Source organism: Leucopleurus acutus (genome assembly GCF_964270905.1).
Source record: "Leucopleurus acutus genome assembly, chromosome: 3".
NCBI lineage: Eukaryota > Metazoa > Chordata > Mammalia > Artiodactyla > Delphinidae > Leucopleurus > Leucopleurus acutus.
The window spans coordinates 175,859,975-175,870,849 of NC_139145.1; positions in this window are offsets into that span (position 1 = coordinate 175,859,975).

Below are 10,875 nucleotides of genomic sequence, written 5' to 3' on the forward strand. Positions count from 1 at the left end.
CACTTAATTTATGTCTCATCTCTCCCTCTCTCATCGGTCTGGTTAAAGGTTTGTCAGTTTTATTGATCTTTTCAAAGAACCGGCTTTTAGTTTCATTGATTTTTTTTCTTTATTGTCTTTGTGTTTTTCATTTCATTGGTTCCTCTTATCTTTATTATTTCTTTTCTTCCGCTTGCTTTCAGTTCAACTTGGTCTTCATTTTCTAACTTCTTAAGGTGGAAGCTTACATTGTTCATTTCTAATTTTTTTCTGTTTCAAATATTTCTTTATTCTTTCTAGTTAAATGCTTCTAATATAAGCAGTTAATTCTATGAATTTCCCTCTAAACACTCTTCAGTTTTGATATGTTACATCTTTATTTTCACTCGGTTCCAATAATTTCCAATTTTGCTGAGATATCCTCCTTGACACATGGATTATCCAGAAGTATGTTGTTTACTTTCCACATATTTGGGGAATTTTCCAGATGTTTTTCTGTTATTGATTTCTAGTTTATTCTATTGTGGATTTTTTTCTTCATTTTAAGTTTATTAAGGTGTGTTTTATGACCCAAGATATGTCTATCTTGGTGAATGTTCCATTGGTGCTTAAAAAGAATGTGTATTTTGATGTGGTTTGACGTAGTAGTCTATAAATGTCAATTAGATCCAGTTGGGTCTTGGTCAGTTCTTCTATAGCCTTGCTAATTTTCTGCCAACTTTTTTGTCAACTACTGAGAGAGGAGTTGTTACAGACTGAATTGTATTTCCCCAAAACTTATATTTTGAAGCCCTAACCTCCAATGTGACTGTATTTGGAGAGAGGATCTCTAAGAAGTAATTAAAGTTAAATGAGGTCATAAAGATGGGGCCCTAAGCCCACAGGACAGAAGAGAAAGACAGCAGATATCTCTCTCTCTGCCTCTCTCTCTGTCTCTCTCTCCACACAAGCACAGAGGAAGGTCATGTGGGGACACAGCAAGAAGGTGGCTGTCTATAAGTCAAGGAGAGAACTCTCACTGTAACCAGCCCTTCCAGCACCTTGATCCTGGACTCCCCGGCCTCCAGGGTGTGGGAAGATAAATGTAGTTCAAGCCGCCCAGGCCGTGCTGCTGTGACAGCGGCAGGCTGGCTGAGACGGGAGGGTGGGGTGTCCAGCTACGGTGATGGGGTCGTCTATTCCCTTTCAAGTCTATAAGGTCTTGTATTTTGAAGCTCTGCTGTCAGATGCACATGCATTTAGGATTATTATGTCTTGGTGACTTGATTGTTCTGTCATTACATAATATTCCTCTTTATTTCCAGTAATTTCTTTATTCTAAGGTTTATTTTGTAACTTCATTTTTTAAAATTGGTCTTTGCTTGGTGTCTTTTTCTATCCTTTTACTTTCAGAGTCTCTGTATCTTTATATCGGCAGCAGGTTTCTGTAGACGGCGTGTAGAGAGATCTTGTTGCTTTTATCCAGGCTGACCATTACTGTCTTCATTGGATTCTTAGAACATTTGCCTTTATTTTCATCATTGACACGTTTGAATTTAGAGCCACCATTCTATTACATGATCCTTATTTGTCTCCTCTTCTTCTCCCCCGTTTCCTGTCTTCTTTTGGATTATTGGAATAATTTCTAATATTTCATTTTAATTTACCTGCTGGTTTAACTAAATCTATTTGTGTAATTTCTTCAGGGGTAACTCTAGGGGTTACTGTATCCACATTAACTTCTCCCTCTACTTATCAATCTAGTGGAATTAACATTTTACCATTTAAAGTGGGATGTGAAAAGCTTATCGACTCTCTACCTTTTGTGGTTGTCAACGTGTATTACACCCATATCCACTTAATCCCTAACCCGTACCCTAACCCTAACCTTAACCCTAACCCTAACCCTAACCCCTGACCCTAACCTTAACCCTAACCCTAACCCCTAACCCCTAACCCTAACTCATACACTAACACTAACCCTAACCCTAACCGAAATTCTACCACTTCATGTTATAATTGCTGCTTTCAACCGTCATACATATTTTAAAGACACAGCTACAAGCTGTCTACAGTTGAAAATATAATGGTGTAGGTACATTATAAATACAGGAATGGAAGAAGTTATATCAGACAAACATCGATTAAATAAAAATCCTCCAATGGCCTTATCAGCGTTAGACAAATTGACTTCAGGGCTAGGAACATCCACAGGAGGGACAAGGAGAAACCAGCTGCTTCGCCTGCCCGCCCTCCTCCCTTCCTCCCTCTCTCCCTCCCTTCCTCCTTCCCTTCCTTTAGCTCGAGTTTCCCTCCAGGGACATGCCCTCTGCCTGAAGGATTCCTTGGTATACCTGTCAGAGCAGGTGTGCCGGCCACAGGCTGTCTTGGTGCTCCTTCACTTCCCTCATTTTGATAATGCTTTTGTGGGACACACAGCTCTGACGTGATGACCTTTCAGATTTGGCTTTTTTTTGGTAAATAAAGTGGGTTTTTTTTAAGTAGAGCTGATTTACAATGTCATGTTAGTTTCAGGTGTACAGCAAAGTGATTCAGTTACACACACACCCCACACACACACACACACACACACACATATTCTTTTTCAGATTATTTTCCCTTATAGATTATTACAAAATATTGAGTATAGTTCCCTGTGCTATACAGTAGGTCCTTGTTGATTATCTATTTTATATACAGTAGTGTGTATATGTTAATCCCAAACTCCTAATTTACCCCTCCCCCCTTCCCCTTTGGTGACCATAAGCTTGTTTTCTATGTCTAGGGTTTGGCACTTTAAACATGTTCTTCAACATCTTCTGGTCTCCACGATGTCTGATGAGAAACCCCAACCGTTTGAATTAATGTTCCCCTATGGGGAGTGTGTCATTTCTCTCTGAGTGCTTCCCAGCACTAACTTAATTAATTTAAATAAACACTATTCTCCCACCAAACACTTCATGGAACACCTGTCACGTTCACCACCTCAATGATTAAGCAGGTGCAGGAATATCTGTCTTTGTTATCTCTTTATCTTCACATCCTAGGAAATACAGTGTGGTATCTGTGACAGATTTTCTGTTTGATGGTATGTCTGAAGAATGTTTGGGTTATTACTTCTATAAGAAAGAAATAATTTCTCAAAGTTGACAAAAACAATGATGGCCATTAGGAGGCATTAGAAGGTAGAGCGGGAAACACCCAACACCAAGCCTTGAACTCGATGCGCACCCAACCTGATCTCGGGCGAATTACCTGAACATATAATGTTCATGTAACGTTTAACCTCGCTCTCCACAGTCCTGGGGTTAAGTGAGGTCAGAATCAGCCTGACAGCTGTGAGATAACGCTTCCACTTCTTTCAAAGCACAGGCAACCTTGGAGGTACTGTGGGTTTGGTTCCAGACCACTGCAATAAAGCAAGCTTCACGGTAAAGAGCGTCACACAAACTTTTTGGTTTCTCATACGAAAGTGCATGTGAAAGTTATGTTTACATCGTACTGCAGTCTGCTAAGTGTGCGATAGCTTTATGTCTAAAAAAAGAATGTATATGCCTTAACTAGAAGTAGTTTATTGCGGGGCTTCCCTGGTGGCGCAGTGGTTGAGAGTCTGCCTGCTGATGCAGGGGACGCGGGTTCGTGCCCCGGTCCGGGAAGATCCCACATGCCGCGGAGTGGCTGGGCCCGTGAGCCATGGCCGCTGAGCCTGCGCATCCGGAGCCTGTGCTCCGCGACGGGAGAGGTCACAACAGTGAGAGGCCCACATAACGCAAAAAAAAAAAAAAAAAAGAAGTAGTTTATTGCTAAAACACACTAACCATCTTCTGAGCCTTCAGTGACTCATAATCTTTTTGCTGGTGAAGTATTTAAAATATTTTGAGAATTACCAAAAAGTAACAGAGACAGTAAGCGAGCAAATGCTATTGGAAAAATGATGCCGATAGACTTGTTCAATAGAGCGTTGTCACAAACCTTCAATCTGTAAAAAACGCAGTGTCTGTGAAGTGCAATGAAATGGATTGCAATAAAGTGAGGTCCGCCTGTATGAGGCGTGAGCTGCCCGTCGTGTGAAGCTGGGGGGCTCTCCACCTGGCGAGAGGACGGGCTGAGGCAGGGGTGGGGGGACTGGAAGGGCCCTGGGCCACCTGAGAGCCGCTAAGGGGGAGCAGGAGCCAGCCAGTCCCCCAGGGCAGAAAAGGCACCAAGGGAGGACCTTTGGAGGCACACGTGAAACGGAGCGTCTCGGGCTGGGGGCCTTGGAGAGAAGCAGCCCTGCTAGTGTTATGGGGCCCCTCGTGGGGCCTGACTCCACGCCTACGCTGCTGTCCCGCTTTGCAGCCATCCTGACGCCTGGAGGCCGAGGCGCGGGGCCTGGGCTCTCACCCAGGTGTTCAGCAAGCAGCCTGCCTGTCACTTTCCGGCGTGTCCTTCCAAAGTTTGTTTGTGCAAATGTATGCAAATGTATGAGCACGTCATTCATCACCCTCCCCCACTTTAGGCGAAAGGCCGCATGGTACACAGACCGCTATTCCCCACCTGTTCTTTTCCTGATGAGAGCGCTCGGAGCTCTGCAGGACGGATTTGAATTGGGAGTTGGTCGACGCCGTTCCAGCGCGTCGGAGCGAGCCAGCCCCAGCGGGTCCCGCTCAGTCACGGAACCACGGTGCCCCCGCCCTCGCCCCCCGCGTGGGGACCCCGTGTGGCCCGACTATCCCCATTTTACAGACGAGGGAGCCGCGACAGCGTTTGGGCCTGCCGAGGGCTCACAGCTAGGAAGAGGCAGAGCCAGGATTCAAGCCCAAAGCTGTTTGTTCCCAAAGCCCACACCCTTTCCCTTGAGCCTCTGGACTTCTCTTGTCCACCCCCCTCGTCTGTCCACCACCCACCCATCCTTCTGTCTAACCATCCAGCCATCAAGGGCTCACGGGTGCCACTCCCTGGACCAGCCCTGACGTTACAAACCCCACAGCCAGAGCGACCTCCCTGACACGTAGAGTGGCCACGCCCTGTGTGAAACCCGCAAGGGTTCCCATCGCCTGCCCGCAGAGGAGGCCCCAGCGCCCCCCCCGCCCCCCCCCCCGGCCAGGCGCCCCTCCTCTCCCACTTCATACTCCGGACCCGCCCCACCCCCTCCTGCCTCGGAAGGCGCCGCCCTGTCCCTGTGCCACGCTGGAGCACACCTCTCCTCACCCCAGCCTCACCCATCGCCGGACACATGCGTCCTCTGCCGCTGCGGCATCGGCTTCCCTTCTCTGACTTCCGAACCTTGAGTTTCCTCTGGAGCTGCCTCTACCCCGCTCTGTCCACGTGTTTCCAAGGGCACCGGGGTGGCGCCCACCTCAAGCTGGCTGAGTGAGAGTCTGAATCAAGACCTGCTGACTCTTAGGAAAGAGGCAGTGTTTGTACCAGATTTTGGAGCTGGGATCGATTTGCCACTACTTGGGAGAGCCCACCTCTCTGTGAGAACACCGCATCGTGAGAACTCGACAACAGAGAGGAAAATGGCTAAGAGATGGACTGGGGCAGACTTGTGAACTTATCACTTTAACACCTGGATCCAGCCGTGTGTGAATGAATTGAGGCTGCCCCAGAGCTGGAGCAGGAGGTCATCACAGCTTCTCTAGAGCATCTGCTGGAGATGTGCTGACTAGCGGCTCAGCTTGCTTTCTGTACAAGTTGAAAACAGCAGAGTTCTGTCCTACGATTCCATCTGTGGCTTCAACAACAAAAAGTCAAAATGAGTTCTGTCCACAACTTGAGAAACCACCTTAAAAACAGACATGCCATTCCAAGAGGAAACACACGTCACTAATTCACACCGTGGCTTTAGGCTGTAAATCTGCTTTAAAAGTACAGTTATAAGAACCACCATACGACCCAGCAATCCCACTACTGGGCATCTACCCTGAGAAAACCATCATTCAAAAAGACTCATGTACCACAATGTTCATTGCAGCTCTACTTACAATAGCCCAGAGATGGAAACAACCTAAGTGTCCATCATCGGATGAATGGATAAAGGAGATGTGGCACATGTATACAATGGAATATTACTCAGCCATAAAAAGAAACGAAATTGAGCTATTTGTAATGAGGTGGATGGACCTAGAGTCTGTCTTACAGAGTGAAGTAAGTCAGAAAGAGAAAGACAGATACCATATGCTAACACATATATATGGAATTTAAGAAAAAAAATATCATGAAGAACATAGGGGTAAGACAGGAATAAAGACACAGACCTACTGGAGAACGGACCTGAGGATATGGGGAGGGGGAAGGGTAAGCTTGACAAAGCAAGAGAGAGGCATGGACATATATACACTACCAAACGTAAGGTAGATAGCTAGTGGGAAGCAGCCGCATGGCACAGGGAGATCAGCTCGGTGCTTTGTGACCGCCTGGAGGGGTGGGATAGGGAGGGTGGGAGGGAGGGAGACGCAAGAGGGAAGAAATATGGGAACATATGTACATGTATAACTGATTCACTTTGTTGTACAGCAGAAACTAACACATCACTGTAAAGCAATTATACCCCAATAAAGATGTTAAAAAACCAAATAAAGTACAGTTATAAATGGTGCACATTTGGTTTTCCTCGGACCCCACCCATCTACCCTCCACCCAGCTCCTGCAGTGTGGTTTCAAAAGACCTGCAGGTGTGACACCTTCCACACCTGCCCAGGTGGCCGGGGCACAGGGCAGCCACGCCATCAGGAACCCTGAGGGTGAGGGCCACTGGAGCAGCCATTGCTTTGTTTATTCTCTTCCTGCCTTTTAATTCTGTAGCCAACAGGAGCATAATACCCGTGTGAAGGCTCAGGAATTGGAAATATTAAGTATCAGCAGATATTGACGGACTAAGAGCAGAGAAGGGAACACCTTATGCCCTGGTGTCATGTGAATGCCCGAGTAGGGCAGAGCAGATGTAAAGAAATCTTTAAAACACACATATACAGAGACTGGGCGAAATTCAAAACAAGGCAGAGCTTATCAGAGGAGGAATCTGCCCACACAGTTAAGGATTAGGACAGAAGGATGCGGTGTTTGCCCACGTACTCCATTACCTCTGTGTTGCTCTCATGCCCGGCAGAGAACCCCCCAGCTGGCTGGCCCTCTCGGCGGCCCCGGACCTTCTTCCAAGGTCCTCATCCCGCGAAAGGAAGCGAGCGCTCCCACTGGGCCGCGCACACACTGCACCATCCAGTGTGGAGGCTGAGGGCAGGACAGCCTCAGAGGCCGCGGGTCACACGTCCTCATCACAGCCAGCACCGTGATGTCCCCAAAACCCACATCCTCGGAGAGAGGCGACGAGTGCCCCAGGCCATGGCCCTCAGGGAGCCCACCTCTCAGACACCCCATCCAACTCCCCCGACCCCAGTGCCTTAGGGCGAGGGCACAGGCCAGGGTCAGCCCATCTTTCTCGACCCTGAGGATTCAGACAGATATCCCCACATAGTTGTCTACAAGTACTGATAATAGTTTAGGCCTCCTTAATTCCATTGAGGAACGAGATGGCGATAAGGAAATAAAAGTGTGATGGTGGACGACAGTTGAGCACGAGGGATAAGGGCTTGAGTCCCAGCGCAGCCTCTGTCCAGCTGCGTGACTCTGGCCGGATCTAGCAGCCTCTCTCTGCCTCAGTTTCCTTACCTAAGCATGAGGATGCAGCTGCTCCCTGCATCCCAGGCTGAGCCACCAGGGGCCCCAGAGCCATTGCTATTGAAGGGCTGATTTTTGAATCAGGGCTCCCTCCCACCCAGCCCGTCTCTGCCCTTCCTCCACCCCAGATTCGTCAGACCCTCTGGGCTTAGCAGCTGGGATCGCCGGGAGCCTACAGTCAACCTGGGTAGAATTGACAGCTCATCAATAATGAATGTTCCAATCTGTGAAGGCGATTTCCCATGCCTCTGATCGAGACGCCCTGTGTGCCTTTTCTTAAATTTAGTCCTAAGTATTTTAGAGTTTTGATGCTATTAAAAACTGGATAAGTCAATATTTTTGTTTTTGACTTATTTGCTACTGTATAGATACATAACTGATCTTGAATTCTGAGACACAGCTAAGCTCTTATTCATTCTAGTAATTGTTGTGAAGATTCCTTAACATTTTCCCTGTTAATAGTTGCATCATCAGTGAATAGTTGGAGGTAGTTTTACTTTTTCCTGGCCAATCTTTATTCCTTCTATTTCTTACCTTACTGCTCTGAGACCTGCAGTGAAGTGTGAAATAGACATGGTTAGAGCAGGTTTCCTTCCCTTGTCCCTGGTCTCAGAGAAGCGTTCAATATTTGGCCACTAAGTACGGTTAGTTGTAGGTTTTACGCTGATGCCTTTGCTTCCAGAGAGCTTTTATCTTGTATGGGTTTTGAATTTTGGTAAATGCCCTTTCTGCTTCTACTATGATGTTTATATGGGTTTCTCCTTTATTTTTTCAATGTGGAGAATTCCATTGATCTGATTTTCAAATACTAACCTAGTCTCACATTCATTCCTGGAAAAGCCCTACTTTGTCATGATGTATAACCTTTTTCATATATTGCTGGATTCACTGGCCAGTATTTTGTTTACATTTTTAGTGTCTCTTTTCATGAAGCTGTTCGTCTGTAACTGTCATATGTTATACTGTCTTTACCTGGTCTGGACATCACAGTTTAGCTAGTCTCACGAGTCAGGCCGGGAAGCGTCCTCTTCTCCCTGGTTTGGGAATAGTTTATGGAATACTGCCGTTATACCTTCATTAGCTATTTCATAGAATTCATTTGAAGCCATCCGGCCCAGGCGTTTTCATTGTGAAAAGGTTTTTGATAACAAATTCCATTTCTTGGATAAACAACGTGCTCTCTGTAATAGTATTCAGTTCATTAAAGTTCTTGCCCAGGAAATAGGGCCGTTCTGATTGTCTCACTTGCTGTCAATCTTGGTAAGTTGTGTTTTTAACAGAATTTATGTATTATATAAATTGTCAAATGTATCAGTATAATATTGTTCATAATGCTCCGATATTGTCCTATTAAAATCCATAGAATTTGTAGTGATATCCTCTCTTATATTCCTGATCTTGGTAATTTATGATCATTTTTTCCTTTAACCATCATTTTCTTCCTTCTACTTATTTTGGATTTCATTTACTCATCTTTTTTGAACTTCCTAAGGTGAATTCTTAGATCTTTCGTTGAAAAAGTTTTTTTTCTCCAATGTGAGCGTTTAAGGTTATAATTTTCTCTTTAAGCTCATGTTTCGCTCACTTTACAGATTTGATATGTTATATACTCATTATCACTCAGTCTCAAATATTTTCTAATTTCCCTGGTGATTTTTTTGACCCATGAGTTATTTTAAAGTGTGTTCTTTAATTTACACATATTTGTGTACAATCATTATTGATCTCTAATTTAACTCTCTAAGTTTTCACATATTGGAAATAATTGAAACTTATTTTATGACCTAGCATATGATCTATAGTAGTATTAAGTTCCAGAATTTCCATTTGGTTCTTCTAAAAAATCACTTCCATTTCTCTGCTGAGACTCCCTGTTTATTCATTATGATTATATTTTCCTTGAATTCCCTGAACGTATTAAAGTTCTTATCTTCTAATTTCACCATTTGTCATTACCTGCCTACCAGGTAGGTTTCTATTAACTTCTTCTTGTAGTGACAGTTCACATTTCCTGTTTCTTTGCATGTCTAGTAACTTTTATTGTAAACTGTTGTACACCTGGCATTGTGCCAGTATGTTGTAACAACTCTGAATTTTGTGATCTTCATCTGACGAGTGTTCACTGTCGTCCTAGCGGGTCGCTTGCCTGACTGAACTCAAACAGCAGCTCTGTCCCCCTTCCGTGAGTGGCAGCGCCCTGCTCAGTTCTTCCAGCTGTTGCCTTTCTTCATGGGACCCTTGGCATCTTCCCCGCAAAAGCAGCCAGGGGCCAGCTGAGGATTTGGATGGAATTTGCACACAGATTTGAGCTCCCTCCTTTTTGCGACTTTAGCCTTCATTTCCCGGCATCTGGCTCTTCCATCCAGCAAGGCTGAAGCTTTCTCTTGGGTTACAGCAGCCCCACACCACGGCCAAGTGTGTCCTTAGCCGAAAGCTGTACACGTGTGAATCTCACCTGTTGCAGCGCCTTCTTCCAAGGATTGTCTGTGTCTAAGTTGTCCTCCAGTGTCTCCGACTAGTGTTTCATATTTTTTCCAGAGTGCATAGTTATTATCTGGGGGAGAGTTACTCTGATCATGCTACCCTGCCACTTACGAAGCTTAGCTCCCCCCATTGCTTTTATTCAATGCAAAGTTTTCTTTCTAAAGTAATTGATACTGTTTACATTTCCTAATAGGATTTACCAATGTCTTTCCCTTCCCTTTCTTCATCCCACTCCTTCCTGAGGAAGTGTATACTTGGTGCTTATTTCTGGGAAACTCTAAGACTTATACACAGATCGCACATTTTAGGACATGACGATTTCGGATGACATTCCAACTTACATTAGATCTATTTTTGAGTCCTTTCAGTAAGACAAAACACCGAGAGAGACGACAAAGGTCTCACGGTCCCTTCCTTTCTTCCGAGACAATGTCGAGCCCGTCCTCCTGCCACTGCCAAAGGCGAGATGTTCAAGGTCCTGAGTGAGGTGGTGCTGGGGATTGGCACAGGGGAGAGTCCCACCGTCTGGAGCCAAGCTTGGCGGGAACACCTGGGCGTCTGTCCCAGAAGGAGGAGGTGCTCTGGCCACTCTCAGCATCCTCCTTAGGAACCTGTGACAGAGCTCTCTTTCTTCATTTGGGACATTCAAGCGCAGGTCTCTTCTTGTTTCCCTTTGAGGTATATGTGGTGAGGGTGCTATTGGAGGAACCTCAGAGCCAAGGAGAGAAGTGCTTCCCTGGACCCACAAGGCCAGATCATGGAGGTCTCCCAGCT